This window comes from Hippocampus bargibanti, linkage group LG18 (genome assembly GCF_051943395.1).
Source record: "Hippocampus bargibanti isolate YZ-2025 linkage group LG18, ASM5194339v1, whole genome shotgun sequence".
Lineage (NCBI taxonomy): Eukaryota > Metazoa > Chordata > Actinopteri > Syngnathiformes > Syngnathidae > Hippocampus > Hippocampus bargibanti.
The window spans coordinates 6527648-6542636 of NC_142751.1; the positions used below are offsets into that span (position 1 = coordinate 6527648).

Genomic DNA, 14989 nt, shown 5'->3' on the forward strand with positions numbered 1-14989 from the left:
ATATAATAAACAAACATCTTTGCTAAATTCTTGCATACGAAACGAAATGTCTGAGGTTTTGTTTGAAAACATATTGACATTGTAATCAGATTATTATGAGTGAGGCATACATTGAGTTGTTATATCCTGTAAAATGGTTGAACAACAATTCCATAAGTCAACATCAACCAGTCCAAAGTCTTGTTCAACTTTTGTTGACGCGTATAGCCCAACAACAAGATGCTAAAAATGTGAACCAAAATGATTGCCAAGCATTGTACATACTATAGCCATGAAGAGTTTAGCTGACCACCCTCACTGCCCCATTCGGAATCACAACAGACTTTGATCATATGAGGAACATTGGAAGAGCATCATCTCTGACCATGTTTAACTCCCTGAACCCTCCCCGCCCCTCCACTGCAGCCACCACAGAGCAAAGCAGTGCCTCATGGGAGTGTGTTGAATCATCACGTTGACGAGGGCTCAGCCTGTGGATGAATTGGGAATCATGCCTGACATCCCCCCGCGGTCCAGTGCGTGACATCATGGCGCTCTGTAAACTTTAGGCAAACATGTCAAGCGTTGCTATTCACTGACTTGTGGAGCAAGAAAGACTCAAAGTGAGCAATGCAACTGGGATCTTGTCTTTGTTTTTGTTTGTTTTGTTCCCCATCATACATTCAAGTGGTGACCCACCTTTGATATATTGGAACTCTTCACCAGATTGACCCCACCAAATGTTTGCCACATGGGCTTGTTTATCAAGACCAGAAACTGGTTCATTATTTATATTTTCTTTTTTAGTTGCTGTCATGAACAATAGAGACACTTGTTTGAGATGTGCAATGATGATGTCAAGACATTCTCTAGCCGTATCAAGGGTAAAAAAACAAAAATGTATTTATCATGTATATACAAAATATTTTAAAATGGCGAGAAAATATGACTTTCTGCTGAATTATCTGATGTACAGAAGAAAAGCCTTATTCATTGTTTTTTTTTTTGTGGGATCTAAGTGTTCGAAAGCTGAAACTGTCACACTCCTGTTTCAATGAGAAATATTTTTGTATTTGCTCCGAGGATTAATCCTCATACATCCCATATCACATGACTGTTTGGACAGGTATTTCTTTTAGATATCGTTACAAATTGAAAATATCAATTCACAAGGTCTTTACACCTTCCGACCTCTCAAAAAAAAAGATATCAGATTCTCTTGATGGACAGTACATTGCAAAGCAATCGCTTCATACAATTGCTTCTTCACACTGGTGGGGTTTTTCTTGCAAAAGTAGCTCGATCAATATAATATTGTCAGAGGACGAATCTCAATTCTGCCCATTGAGTAGTCTGTCTACCTTGCTCGTTAGAAATCCAGCTCTCGTTGCTCTGGCGAGAACGGATTCTTGATTTATTCTTGCATGCTAACACTTTGGGCTGCATCTTGTTTGAGGGAATTCACAGTCCATCGTACTGTATACTGTAGCTGTCTAAGAAGAACATAAACTGGAGTGTTTTTGGTGGGACCGATTCTAGCCCATTACATGGTACTTATTGTCTGGCTTATTCAGCTTATTGAGTCTCATGCTGGATCCTAGTACTTTTGTTGATGTGGCCTTATTTGGCCCATCAACAAATGTACACGGTCATATTACCATATTACAATAAATGGAAGCCATGATGATTGTTCTGAAGAAATCATAAACATGGTCGGGGAAAAAAAGCTTTTTCGTTTTAGATTTTTTTTTTTTTTTACTTTATGTGTAGTACTGGAATACAAGACCACATCTTTTTCAAGGTAATAACTGCATATATAGTAATCCAACAGCTGACAAATATGTGTTAGAGGTATGTCTGTGTGTGTCTGCGTGCGGATGCATGTGTATGTACATGTGTTTTTATTAATTTCTTTATTTAGTTTTATGTCAAAAGATCAATATTATTAAAACACCCAATGTTTTGATCATTAACCGCTGTATTCATGCTAGTTCTCCAACGAAATATTTTGTGTATTGTACTCACGATCTGGTCAAATGGTGAAACGTCCCAAGGCTGCACAATTATCTCATTCACTGCCATTCTTGCATTTATTTGGGAACTAAAAATATGATGTGGAGTGCCATTCCTTAATTCACTCAGGTTTTTTTTTTGCAGGAGAAGCCGATAAAGCTCTGGCAATGTTTTTTTACCTTCCACAAGGGGGCAGCATTTGCTTTTTGTACAGCCGCCCCCACTTGCAACTTATATTACCCCAGACCCATATCTTTTAGACTCTTCTTTCGTCAGAAAAAAATGAGTTAATTCCCAAGGTTTCTTACACTGTATTGAATGTTTATGTAGTCTTAAAATTTGAGTGAAAATGACATAAACCCTGGCAACTTTATTGCACGTCTGCCAGTGAATGAGTTAATTGAAGAATTGATAAATTATTTTAAAAAAAGATGAAATTACGATTTGAAAGTTAGGTTTTGATAAACACCAGAACAACACGTTTGACAATTTGAAATAAAATATATACTACAGTAAAGTCTCGTTATATCGATATTCAAGGGAGTCCGAAAAAATATCGATATAACCGGGACTATCGATATATCCGACCCTGTTTGCATGTAATTTTCTCCGTGCGTGCATAGAAATAGTATCGATATAACCGGGACTATTGATATATCCGATATCGATATAAAGAGACTTTACTGTATCAGGTAAGGAATTACCATTTCCGTATTATCCATTGCTCCAAAGTATAGATTGCACCAGCCATAAAATGCATAACAAAGAAAAAAAATTGCATTGGATTCTTAATTGTATTGTGTGTGTGTGTGTGTGCGTGAGTGTGACCAAGAAACAACCTCCGGAGGGGAACCATCATTTTTGTCCAAGCCAGTTCCTTATTTTCTTTTCTTGCTTTCATAAAATTCAATAGTTCAAGTAAAATAAATTCATGGACATTTGTTTTTATTTTTATTGATTTTCATTCTTGTCAGTGCCAAGTTACTTCAGTGACCATTGTATCATTATCCTTATTTAGTCGAACACAAACAATTTTGTCTTGCTGGAAGTATTTATTTTGTTTTCTTTACTGTCCTTTTTTTGAACCACAATGGAGTGGTGTGCAAAGGCTCTGCATGCTTAATGATGCATGTTTAAGTTGAAGTTTTTAAGTATTTCTGTGTGATGCCCACAATGCCAGCAGACTTTTTTTTTCTGTGGACTCCCTATTTAGTTTTCTTTTGAATTTAGTAAATGGCAAGCTCTCCAAAACCCCCCACCTAATTCCTAGTGGGATGTTTTTTTCTTATTTTATTTTGTTATTTTGTTGTATTGTGACTGTCTTTTATTTATTTTTTCAGTTTTTCTTCTCTCTTCATCTCCTGTCTTGTTATTTTTGTTTTGCTTGTGGTGGGCAGGGGAAAAAACGACATCGAGAGATTTGCAGTGTACAACTTTCAAATTTACAAGGAAGAGCAAAAGCAGAGACGAGTTGGTACACCATGACCACTGTAAATATGTGAGGACATACATATAAATGAAATTAAATTTATTTTGTCTCAAGGAAAGGTTTGGTTCATTCTTCGTCTCGGGCAGGTTTCTTCCCTGTCAACAAAAAGCATGCCAAGTTATGTGGCTGAGCGCACAAATGTAGGGCATTCTTGAATTGATTGAATTCTGTAAGAAGTTTAAATACGTAAATGCATGCTTATGCAGCATCAATTGCAGAGAGATTTGCAAGTCATATAAACGATTACAAAACTGTCAAAAATTAACTTACATTTCAGGCTTTCTGCTGCCAGAGGTTGAAAAAAAATCAAAGCAGAACCTAGGGTGAACACACACCCTTAAAAAATACCTACAATTCCGTAGCTTTTACCGTACGTCCATCAAATTTAGCTCACCCAAAGTAATCTGTGATGGTTCGCTGATTTCTAATCTATAATCTAGTTTTTCCTGCTCTACTCTGCTCCATGTTTCTCATCCGCAAGGCCAGACTGCTTCATATACCCCTTTACAGAACACTGTAGTCATTTAGTGCATTTGTAACAAAATTGTATTGTCCGTGGTACATCAAAAGTAATTTTATTTTCTTAATACTGTATTTGCGATGTATTGTTTGCCAAAGCCCCAGAACTACCACAAGAAATATATCTTGAAGCAAATTAATTTATTTACACGTTAGTGTTTTTACAAGAAAGCTGTACTCTGCATGTAGGAAATAATGAGCGTGTGTGTGTGTGTGTGTGTGTGTGTGTGTGTGTGTGTGTGTGTGTGTGTGTGTGTGTGTGTGTGTGTGTGTGTGTGTGTGCGTGTGCGTGTGCGTATGTGTGTTTGTGTCCTCCACCTCCTCTCTACAACTGGTGCTCATGCCTGCCCGGCCCTCATTGATCGTTATTGTCCAATTCTGTTTCACATTAGTCAAAGGTCTTTAACCTGTGGCCCATGACGTGCCGACACTGTTTCTCTGCCGTTGCTCATGTCAGAGGGTGTGTCGAATAGCAAGATGTGATCATTAACCTTTTGTTGGGGAAACACACTTTTTCATTTGCCTGACAAATCCTGTTTACGCCCCTGACTGTATTTAATGTGGACACCGAAGGAGATGAGGTTTGAATGGAAACAAGTGACAAGTTTAATCCCTCATTTAATGTCATGACACTGAGAGAGAGAAAGCAGGCGAGCTGGCAGAAAGTAAAATCTGGAAAAAAAAGTCTTTTTCCATGCAAACCCAAAGCAGTTTCCCTTTATTTCCCAGGCCCCGACTGTAAATGTGCAAAACAACTGAATCCCTGCTGTCTCCCTTGCATCCAATTTCTGTGGAGTGTAAATATGTGCTGCCTTGTTTTCTTTGGTTGTTGCTTTGTTGGTTTGGATTGGTTTTTGGCACCCCCCTCCCTCCACGCCACTCATTTGGACTCTATTTACTTTTATTGTTTGAGAAAAGTATTTTCTTTAATTTTTTGTGGAGACTTGGTCCAAGTGAAAACACATGGCTCTTTGAGTAAATTATTGTCGAAAAATGTTTTGTAAAAATTTTGATGATGATTAAAAAAAGAAAAGAATAACCCAGTAAATTGGAAATGCTTGCGTTTGGTTTAACTGTATGTAAAGTGGTATGCAATTTGCGCCGGATGAAGTCTCCAGCATGTGCATCATGCAAATGCAACAACACATCTGAGTTTTTAAAGTGTTAGTTTGAAATCGTAAACATCTCCATGAATATTTGTATGGAGTGTCACTTGACACACACACACACACACACACACACACACACACACACACACACACACACACGCACACACACACACACATACACACACACACGCACCTACATACAAACACACACACACACTTTCAGGATTAGCCTACAATCCCTTCAAAATTTTACAGATGAATTTAATGTGACCTCATCAAAGCGTCATAATCCACATGTCCAACTGTTAAATGTTTCAATACTTTTGCTGTTCTCTAACAAGGAGCTAAGACTTGAATCGACCAATAAATGGCCTGCAAAACCTGGATATCCTCATCATGCTGTTCATATTTTGACATTATGAGACAGCTAACAATTCATCAACAGTACTTCAAAAGGGCGTTTGCAGATGGAAGTGGCCACTGAGCTGAGTGTCACAGGTTGTCATCAGCACACCACTCAACTCCAGGTACGTTTAAGGAAGATGTATGTCACACCCGACCATTTAAACATGCTGATGTCAATGTAGACTGTGCGATAGACCACATCCAGGGTTATTTAACCACACTATGAGCCACAGGCCTCATCATCTTGTATAGGTCAGGGAGTGTTTACGCTGAACGAGGGATCAGTGGGCCTCAATTATGTTCTCGAATGAATGAATGCTCATCTTAATGTCTTGAAGAATATTGGCGGTCATCATTTAAGATCAATCTGCATCTAACAACGCTGCCAACACAAGCCCGTCTGGTGACAACAGTGGCTTAGTGAGGGCAGGTGTATCCAGTCAGTATATAACTACTCAAATATTTGTAACAAGCCAATACTACCAGAATAATGAGTGTGATCCTACATGAACAATAGGGCCCTCACATATGACAATGCTCCAGCTCATCAAGATTGCATCATCTTACAGCGGCTGTTGGAGACACGTGCACCTCAAATGAAATGGGCAGCATTTCTCCAGACCTGAATTAAATTGAAAACCTGTGGGATCAGCTGAGTCATTGTCGAGAGTATGGGTGTCCAAAGTCAGTCCTCGAGGGCCGCTGTCCTGCCTGTTTTCCAACTCTCCCAGTAGCAACACACCTGATTCAAATGATCAGCTCATCAGCCAGCTCTTAAGCAGCATCAAAATGGTCCTGATGATTTGAATCAGGTGTGTGGCTCCTGGGAGAGCTGGAAAACAGGCAGGACGGCGACCCTCGAGGACCGACTTTGGACACCCCTGCTCTAGAGGATCGAAACTCTGCACCTTGAAACCTCAATGAGTTCTACTTAGAAGAGTGGGATAACATGCCTCAGCAGTCAATAGTTCAACTAGTGATCAGCATCAGAACAGAATGAAGCTGTAATTGACTCTAAAGTGCATAAGATGAGTTAGTGAGGCGTTGACATTTTGTTGTTGTGGTGTACTCACCAATGTTGTTCACTTTTGTGATCATGAATTGTTGAATTGACTTTGTCCAAAATATTCACGGAACTATTTCATGATGCGCAGACTCTTCTGGCCAGTAAAGTCTCTGTAATGGTCTTTTACTTTTCTCCATAATAAGTCATGAAAATAATAACAATGATATGCGTATATATTTAGTCTAGCCCAGTGGTTCTTAACTCTTTCCTCCCTAGCAAGCATTTTTCATTTCTTCCCCATAGCCTAGTTTTGTAGTGTGATCCCTGGGAGGCTTCAGCAGGAAATTCATAACTAACATGTGTTCAAATAAACTGTTATAACTTATTTATTTGTTGTTCAATCTTTATGAAACTTTCAGTACACTTTCATAACATATAATAGAATAAGATAACATTTTTAAGATAACAAGATTTTTTTGTGAAATTGAAGTTTTAGAAAATTATTGCAATGTCACATATGCATGAAATAAACCCAGAATTCATTAAAATAATTCAGGAGGTTTTTATTTGTGGTATGGTTTAAAACATGGAATGCATAGGTTCACCTTGCATTGCTCACAACCTGTTCTTGGCTCGCAACAAATTTTCTTCTTTTCACACTCTTTACATGTTCTCTTTTTATCCAATTCTACTGGCCAATGAAGGAGGGCAGCAGTGTCATTCTCCTTCATGCATTCTCTTTTTATTTTCCTTCTGTAATTGCCAAACAACTGAGGAGCGAAGTTTGTCCTGAATTCTAACTGAGCCCTTTTTCGGAGGCGAACTGTTCTGGTTTTCACTTTATGGTTTGGAGAGAGTTTTATCAGTATAAATCCATTGCAAATAAAATATCCACTAGAAACCAGAACAGGTATTTCCACCATTTGAGTGATTTCCTGGAGATAGCGTATGACACACGTAGTTGATCAGCCCGAAAGTATTTAAATGGTGATAGATGTTCATCAATGCAACAGTCACGACTGTGTCAGATGCCAAAATATCTTCATCAACATGGTCATCTATTTCATTCTCATCAGGATCTGGAAAGATATACAGTACATGGGTATTTTAGAAAAAAACTATGGACCTCCGTTTCAATAATCATATTGAGAATGCTATGAGCGGAAAACACACTATTCACTTACAATTATTTGCATCGGGATCAACAATAGCATAATGAAAATAGTGTTAGCGTTAGAATGTTCCGAATTTGGGACACTCCTTATTTTTAATATTTCTCGGTAAATAAATGTCACGTTTTGCAAGGTGATGATGGCGGGTGCGGATCCCAAAAAGCAGGCAGGAGGGAGCAGGAGGTTGTTTGACAAATTGTATTAATATACAGGTCAGCAGGAACAAAATGTAAAACATCAAAATGATCTGAACAGAAAAAAGTATCAAAAGAAAACCAAGTGTAAAAGTCCGCCAATGTTAAACAAACACACACACACACACAGCACAGCATACAATGCATGCAATTGCAGACAAAGCATGCAATAAACAATTAACTGACACCGGATGGTCATGCCGGGAGTCCTTTTAAGTGTCACTGATTAAAACGACCAGCACCTGCGAGGCTGCAGGCAGGGCTGACGTCGCTACACGTTGGTCGCCAATCCGAACGTGGCAGTCCGCCACTGATCGGGACGACCAGCACCTGTGCAGGTGCAGGCGGGGCTGACAGCGCCACCCGTTGGTCGCCAACCAGATCATGACAATAAACAAGTTAGCGTTAGTTTATGCATTTCAGTATCAAGGTAAACCTCTTCTGAATCTTTCATAAAATAGTTACAACATATACTTACGTGGTATTTCATCCATGACGAAAAATAGAAGCCGCGTTGAAGATGGAGGAGAGCAAGTTGTGTTGTGCATGAAGGAGATGATGTCACTGACACTCTTAAAGGCAAATCTGCATATAACCTGTTTTAAAGGAACATGTAACTTGTGCCGCATCAGTTTCAATCGGCACTTGAACTGCTACCTTTCATTTTCTCGATCTATAAGCACAATCGTCCGTAAAGAGTTAACATCCATTCACGGCCCGCCTGTAGTCGGCATCCGGCATTATTTGGTATCGTTTCAGCCCGACTGGAGGCGTGACTCGTGATACACGGAAGTAAAAACACAACGATTGTAGTCATTTGCCGGGAGGAATGAGTTAAACTGGGTTCAATTGAACCCTAGGGGTTCAGCGAGTCAGTCTCAGGGGTTCGGTTGATTCTCCACCGCAGAGGTCCACCCCTCAGTCTAGTCTGCAGTTAGTGGGCATAATCATTGAAAGAAGGGTTCAGGTGGGTATCACCTGATGAAGACGCCGGAGAGACGCATCCTCGCCTACCTGCGACCAATATTGAGCTGATCACTGGACCCCGTACAGTTTGCCTACCAGCCCAGCATCGGTGTGGAGGCCGCCATCAACTACCTCCTCCACTCAGTGCTGTTACTCCAGAAGAATGCTGTGAGCTCTGTGAGGATCACTTCTTCAATTTCTCCAGTTTTTTCAACACCATCCACCCAAACCTACTGAGCGATAAGCGGCATCATGCCGGAGTGGACCACCAACTCATATAATGGGTTACAAATGACTGACCTCACAAATCGGCTGTGGTATGTCAGGGCACAGGGCTGTGAGTCAGACAGGCTTCTCTGCAGCACTGGGGCCCTGCAGGGGATTGAAGCTACATCATTCAAACTTGCCACCTTCAGAAGTTCCCTGATTAATCCGCAATTGTCGACCTCATTCCAGAAGGAGATGAACGGCAATACAAGGGATGAGGGACTTCGTGGAAAGGTGACAGCAGAATCACCTCCAGATCAACCACAAGAAAACTAAGGAGTTGGTTGTGGATTTCTGCAGGAAACAGTCCTCACCGGCACCAATGAACATCCAGGGAAAGGACATGTGTAGAGAGGATGACCTTTTACATGACCTTGTTCTCAACAATAAACTTCTGGTCTACATACATGGATGCCCTTATCGGGCAGGAACAGATGTACCTCTTCCTAATTGGGAATATGTAGGTCTTTTGGTGTTCAGGGGTCACTCCTTAAGTCCTCGTATAACTCTGTGGTCGCTTCAGCCATCCAGTATGGCATTGCCTGCTGGTCAAGCAGCGTCACAGCCCAGGACGGAAAGAGACTTGAGCGGTTGGTCAGGAGGGCCAGTTCTGTCTTGGGATGCTCCCTGGACAGTCTGGAGGAGGGGGGCAACAGAAGGTTGCTATCTAAATTAAAAGCTGTGATGCACAGTCCCACCTACCCCCTTCAGTCCACCCAGACAGCAGCGAGTAGTTCTTCCATCCAGAGACTGTTACGCACACACACACTGCGAGGAGGTTAGATGCAGTATCGACTGCTGTTAGGCTTCTCAATAAACAGGTGAAAACCTGCACTCGCCCCATCGATATATTGTAAATTGCACAGCCGCCTTACGCAGCATATATGAAGTTGCATATATCCTTTTATCGAGATTGCATATTTTATACTTTTTTCACTGTGTACAGTTATTTTCTGAAACATTTTTTTGTGCAGTTGTACAGTTCCGTTCTGATACAATTTTGTGCATGCAATAATTTGTTTTTATTTTTGACCCCACCCCACCCTTTTCAATTTTGTTGTAGAATGCAAATGCAATTGTGTATTAAAGACTGTATTAATATTCTTATATTTAGGAAGCAAAAGTTATATGTTCTTTCTGTGTAGGTTCCAAGATAAAACAAAATATTAACAATGATACTGGTAATAAAAAAGATATAACCATTGACAATGATACAAAACAACAGCAAATTTCTTTTTATTGGAAACAGTCAAGTTCTCTCCACAAAGGTCCACCTTATAAATAAAATGTGGGATCGGCTGAAGGGTCAGTCTATTTCACCTTTTTGAACACGCAAGTCCTTGTCTGAGTCTGGATGATGAAAAAGACCCCCAGCTGGAGGTTGATTGCCAAGGTCAGGTGATTTGGTGAAATACACAGTTTCTGATTCCAGATGACCTTTAAGGCTGTGTAGTGGTGATGTAATGCTGAAATCTCTGCTGGAAGAGGCTAAAAAACACATTGTAGACACTAAGTGTGCTCTTTTTCTCACCCTCTGCTTCAAGTATGGTACACATTTCACTGGTGTCAAAGCCATGAACTGTAAAAAAAGGTCCGCTGAGCTGTTAAGATGTCTCGTGCTCAAAGAACCTATGCCACCTTTTCAATCTCATGCATTTTCAGTTAGGCTAAAGCATTAAAAAATCCTCCGTTTTATGTAGCTCTCAATGGAAGCCCTAATTGAAGCGTTCCCTTCGGCACTTTCCTTTGACACATTGTCTCGTGCCTCTACTTTGACCTCATATGAGCAGTCAACATTCAAAAAACATAGTTTGTATAACGGTCAGCATTGCTGCCTTTTTGTATTAAGCTTTTGTGCAGAATTCCATATGTTCATCTTCATGAGCAGCACTCATGAAGGTAGAGTGCCTGAGGTCATTCAACTTTGCAATACTAACATCCAATGAGGAATCCCTTATAAAAATAGTGTGACACAATAAAAATCAATGCTCACAACTGCAGGGAACGTCAGAAAAAATAATACAAATGAACAAAAAAATAACACTGACACTTGTACACAAAACACATGCTTAAATTTAGTCTTACTGTGTCAAAAGGTAGCCAAAAGTATTTGCTTCACATGGATTATCCACCATGTCATGGACATTTCTGAAGGTACCGCCCGGGCTTTCAATCAACTTTACTTTCTAACTTGACAGTTTCAATGTATTTGCAGTGCCCGATGAAGTGAACTTATGCAGAATTCTTTCTAAGACGGTCAGAAAATATATGAATTTACCAGACAGATAATTTAATAATTCGATACACGAGCTCGTTCGACTCAATGATCACATCCTGTCTTAGATCACGTATGTATGATGCAAACGCGTCCCGTAAAGGAATGGTTAATCATTTCGTAAGGATGATTAATCATTTCATGCACCCTGCACCCTGCTGACGTGATAAGATGGTCAATGTAGTCGACAGTGTTCATGAAAGGCTGAAAAGGCCTGAATTGTTCACAGATCTTATGTATTTATTCTGTGTAATCATGGCAAAGGTTTGCCTATATTGCATTTTCAGTCATTCACCTTCAGTCCTTTGGTGGTTTTGTTTCGCTTCACCTAGTAGTTTTAACGTATAAGAAGTTGAAAACTTGCATTTCTGTAACAAAATGATGCTTGCGAAGAAGAAAGCAGACGAGGCGATTTTTCATTTTTGCCTGCATGAGACGTATGTGCCATATGACCTTGATTTCTAATTAAGTTTACTGACTTCCAGTGAGAGATGAATATTTAAAAGCCACGTGTCGGAGGTCAGCTAGAAAATGAGAGCCGGCTCGTATTTTTATTTGTTTTTATGCTTCACATTCGCACAGTCCACTTGTATAAATCATGACTTTGTACTTAAATTTACGAACATGGTAAGAAGTATGATACGCTTAAAGGGCTTTACATAAACTCAAGATGACAAAATGACAAAATCAAAAACTGTCAAAAAATTGGTCAATATTCACTCAGGTATCATCATGACATCAATCAAATTTTAAATATTCTTATGTGTGTGTGTGCGTGTGTGTGTGTATGTGTGTGCTTCTGTGTAAGGACCAATTATATTAAATAATGTGATGTCATGAATGTATTTCATCTTTGTTAACGTTCGAACGTGTCTCACACTAGCAGCAGTTGGGTTCTACTTTTCACACGCAGTCGATAAACGATACATCAAGTTTTATTGATGTTTGAAACACTTTCTCTGAAGTATAACCAGAATGTTTAAAATAACTTTAAAATAAATAGAATAGAGTTCACGACAACCTACGTGGCTAAATATTTATAATTCTGATCAGCAATTGTCCTCTTATAATGTCATTGGGACTGAAAAAAAGGGGGGTGATTCTAGAAATGCATGCGCACAATGAAAGAAATAAATCTTACCAACTTTTCAAAAAATTCTGTCTTTGAAAGTTTGCCGAATGTTATTTTTGGTAAAGTTCTTGTTTGCATGAAGGCTCCTGCTCACTTCCAAAGAAGTGAGTCATACCTCTAGAGACGACCAAGAACAGGATCCAGCTTTCATCATGTAATCATTTAAGAAGCTGGAAACTTCAAACTGAACATTGTTAACAAACAAAGCTAGAAGGTGCTCCCCCCCCTCACATTGATTTAATCAGCGCTCTTAAAATGGAATGCATCTATTTCAGCGTGAACGATAACCATGCCGGCTAGTTTATTTTCTTGTATTTTTATATTGGGACATCTGAAGATTCTCTTTCCCCCTGACCTTATTAAGATGAGGTCATGGTTGGTAGCAACTATAAATTTTACGTCTTTTGCAGAAGAGGGTGCAAGTACATTTTTTACAACAGTAACTTTTACACTAAGTGTCTGAGCCGCCAGAGCCACACCAAGGTCAAAAACGGAAATAACTGAAAACACACTAGAAATGTTAAAGATTTTTTTACCATGTATGACAATACCTTGTATGTATAAATATATTGTCATTGTTATTTGTTCATTAGGTTTAATGCTGGAGATTATATAATTACGGTACATGGAATGACCTCAGTCCTTAAATCAATTATGAATCCTTTTGGTATGTGAAATTAAAATCCACTCGAATAAGACAATGAACTGAAAAGACTACTTTATAAAACCATGCAACAATTGATTGTTGTCGAAATTGTATCCACATATATTTTTACACTTCATCTTAAATGTAACATGAAGTTGTGATCCTGTTCTCTCAGAGAGCAAATGAATCGAATAGCACTTGAGGGTAAAAATCACACTATAAAAAAGGAATGTCTAAAAAATTAAGGACTCCAAAAAGAACAGCACAACCTTGTTGCGACATTACTGTGACAAATAAAAGAGAAAACAATCAAGAGGGAGAATGAAGTGGATTAGGGCCACTGACAAGACGGTGAAAGTCAAGCGGGTGAACTAGATTGATCAGAGGTGGAAGTACGGTAAAACCTTCGAACTCAACGGGTGTCTCAAATAAAACACTGAAAGCTTACTGGTCAAATGGATGGTGGGGGGGAGAAGTGTTTCAAAGGTTTATAACCTCTGCCAAAATTCATTTTCAAACACTTTCAGACAATCTCAATCACAGGAGTGTACAAGTGGAAGGAAGGAAATTGACTGCGGGGAATCGATGAGAAGGTTTCTTCAGCCGTCATCTGTACAAATTTGAAGGTTTCGGACGTTTCGCCTCCTATCCAAGAGGCTTCGTCAGGGAACTAAAGTCTGACTGGTCGTATCGGCCCTATTTATATATCCCTAATGTCCAGACATGGCGGCGCCGGACACAGCTATGATAGGTCCCTACTCTCAGGTTGGGGGGAGCAGAAGACCACTCCCTGTGGCCCCACTGATTGTTCCTCCATTCCTGACTAACGACTGGCCTATTTGCCCCACTCCCACCGGTATCACCTCATCAGCATTACGAATGTTGCCTAACCTGTTTTGCCTAAGCAGGCTATTGTATGAACGATCCAAATTGAACCTCACCCCACCAGACCGGTTTAATGAAGGATTTTGTTGTTTTATAAGAATCGCTTCTTTTACCCATCTTTCAAACCATCTATGTTATTTCGCTAAGATTTGTACGTCATTGTCGTCAAATGAGTGGTTGCTAGCTTTTAGGTGCAAATGTACTGCCGATTGAGGCCCACTTGTATTATCCATGCGATGTTGATAAAGTCTTTTTTTTTCATACGATGTGACTTCTCTCTTTACATCTGTCCCAACCTCAGCAGCAGTCTCAGTGGTGAGGACAAGACTGCTGGCGGACGTTTCTCTGCATGAAACAACCAAACTTAAAGCGGATCACATCTGCCAATTATTGGAAATCTGCCTTAATACTACGTATTTTCAATTTCGGGAGACATTTTATAAACAAATTCATGGTTGTGCTATGGGCTCACCAGTTTCACCCATAGTGGCTAATCTGTACATGGAAGAGATGGAAAAACAGGCCCTCACATCCTTCCCGGGGACAAAACCTAGACACTGGTTTAGATATGTGGACGATACTTTTGTCATAATTAAAAAACAAGAAATTCAATCCTTCACAGACCACTCTGTAGACATCAACATTAAAACAGGTTAGGCAACATTTGTAATGCTGATGAGGTGATACCGGTGAGAGTGGGGCAAATAGGCCAGTCGTTAGTCAGGAATGGAGGAACAATCAGTGGGGCCATAGGGAGTGGTCCTCTGCTCCCCCCAACCTGAGAGTAGGGACCTATCATAGCTGTGTCCGGCGCCGTCATGTCTGGACATTAGGGATATATAAATAGGGCTGATACGACCAGTCAGACTTTAGTTCCCTGACGAAGCCTCTTGGATAGGAGGCGAAATGTCCGAAACCTTCAAATTTGTACA

At 39.9% G+C, this 14989-nt stretch overlaps 1 protein-coding gene across 1 annotated transcript in view; it reads left to right on the top strand.

Moving 5' to 3' along the window:
* The window catches only part of LOC148884396 (leucine-rich repeat transmembrane neuronal protein 4-like), a 125999-nt gene that overhangs the window by 82009 nt on the left and 29001 nt on the right, over positions 1-14989 (top strand). The window lies entirely within an intron of this gene.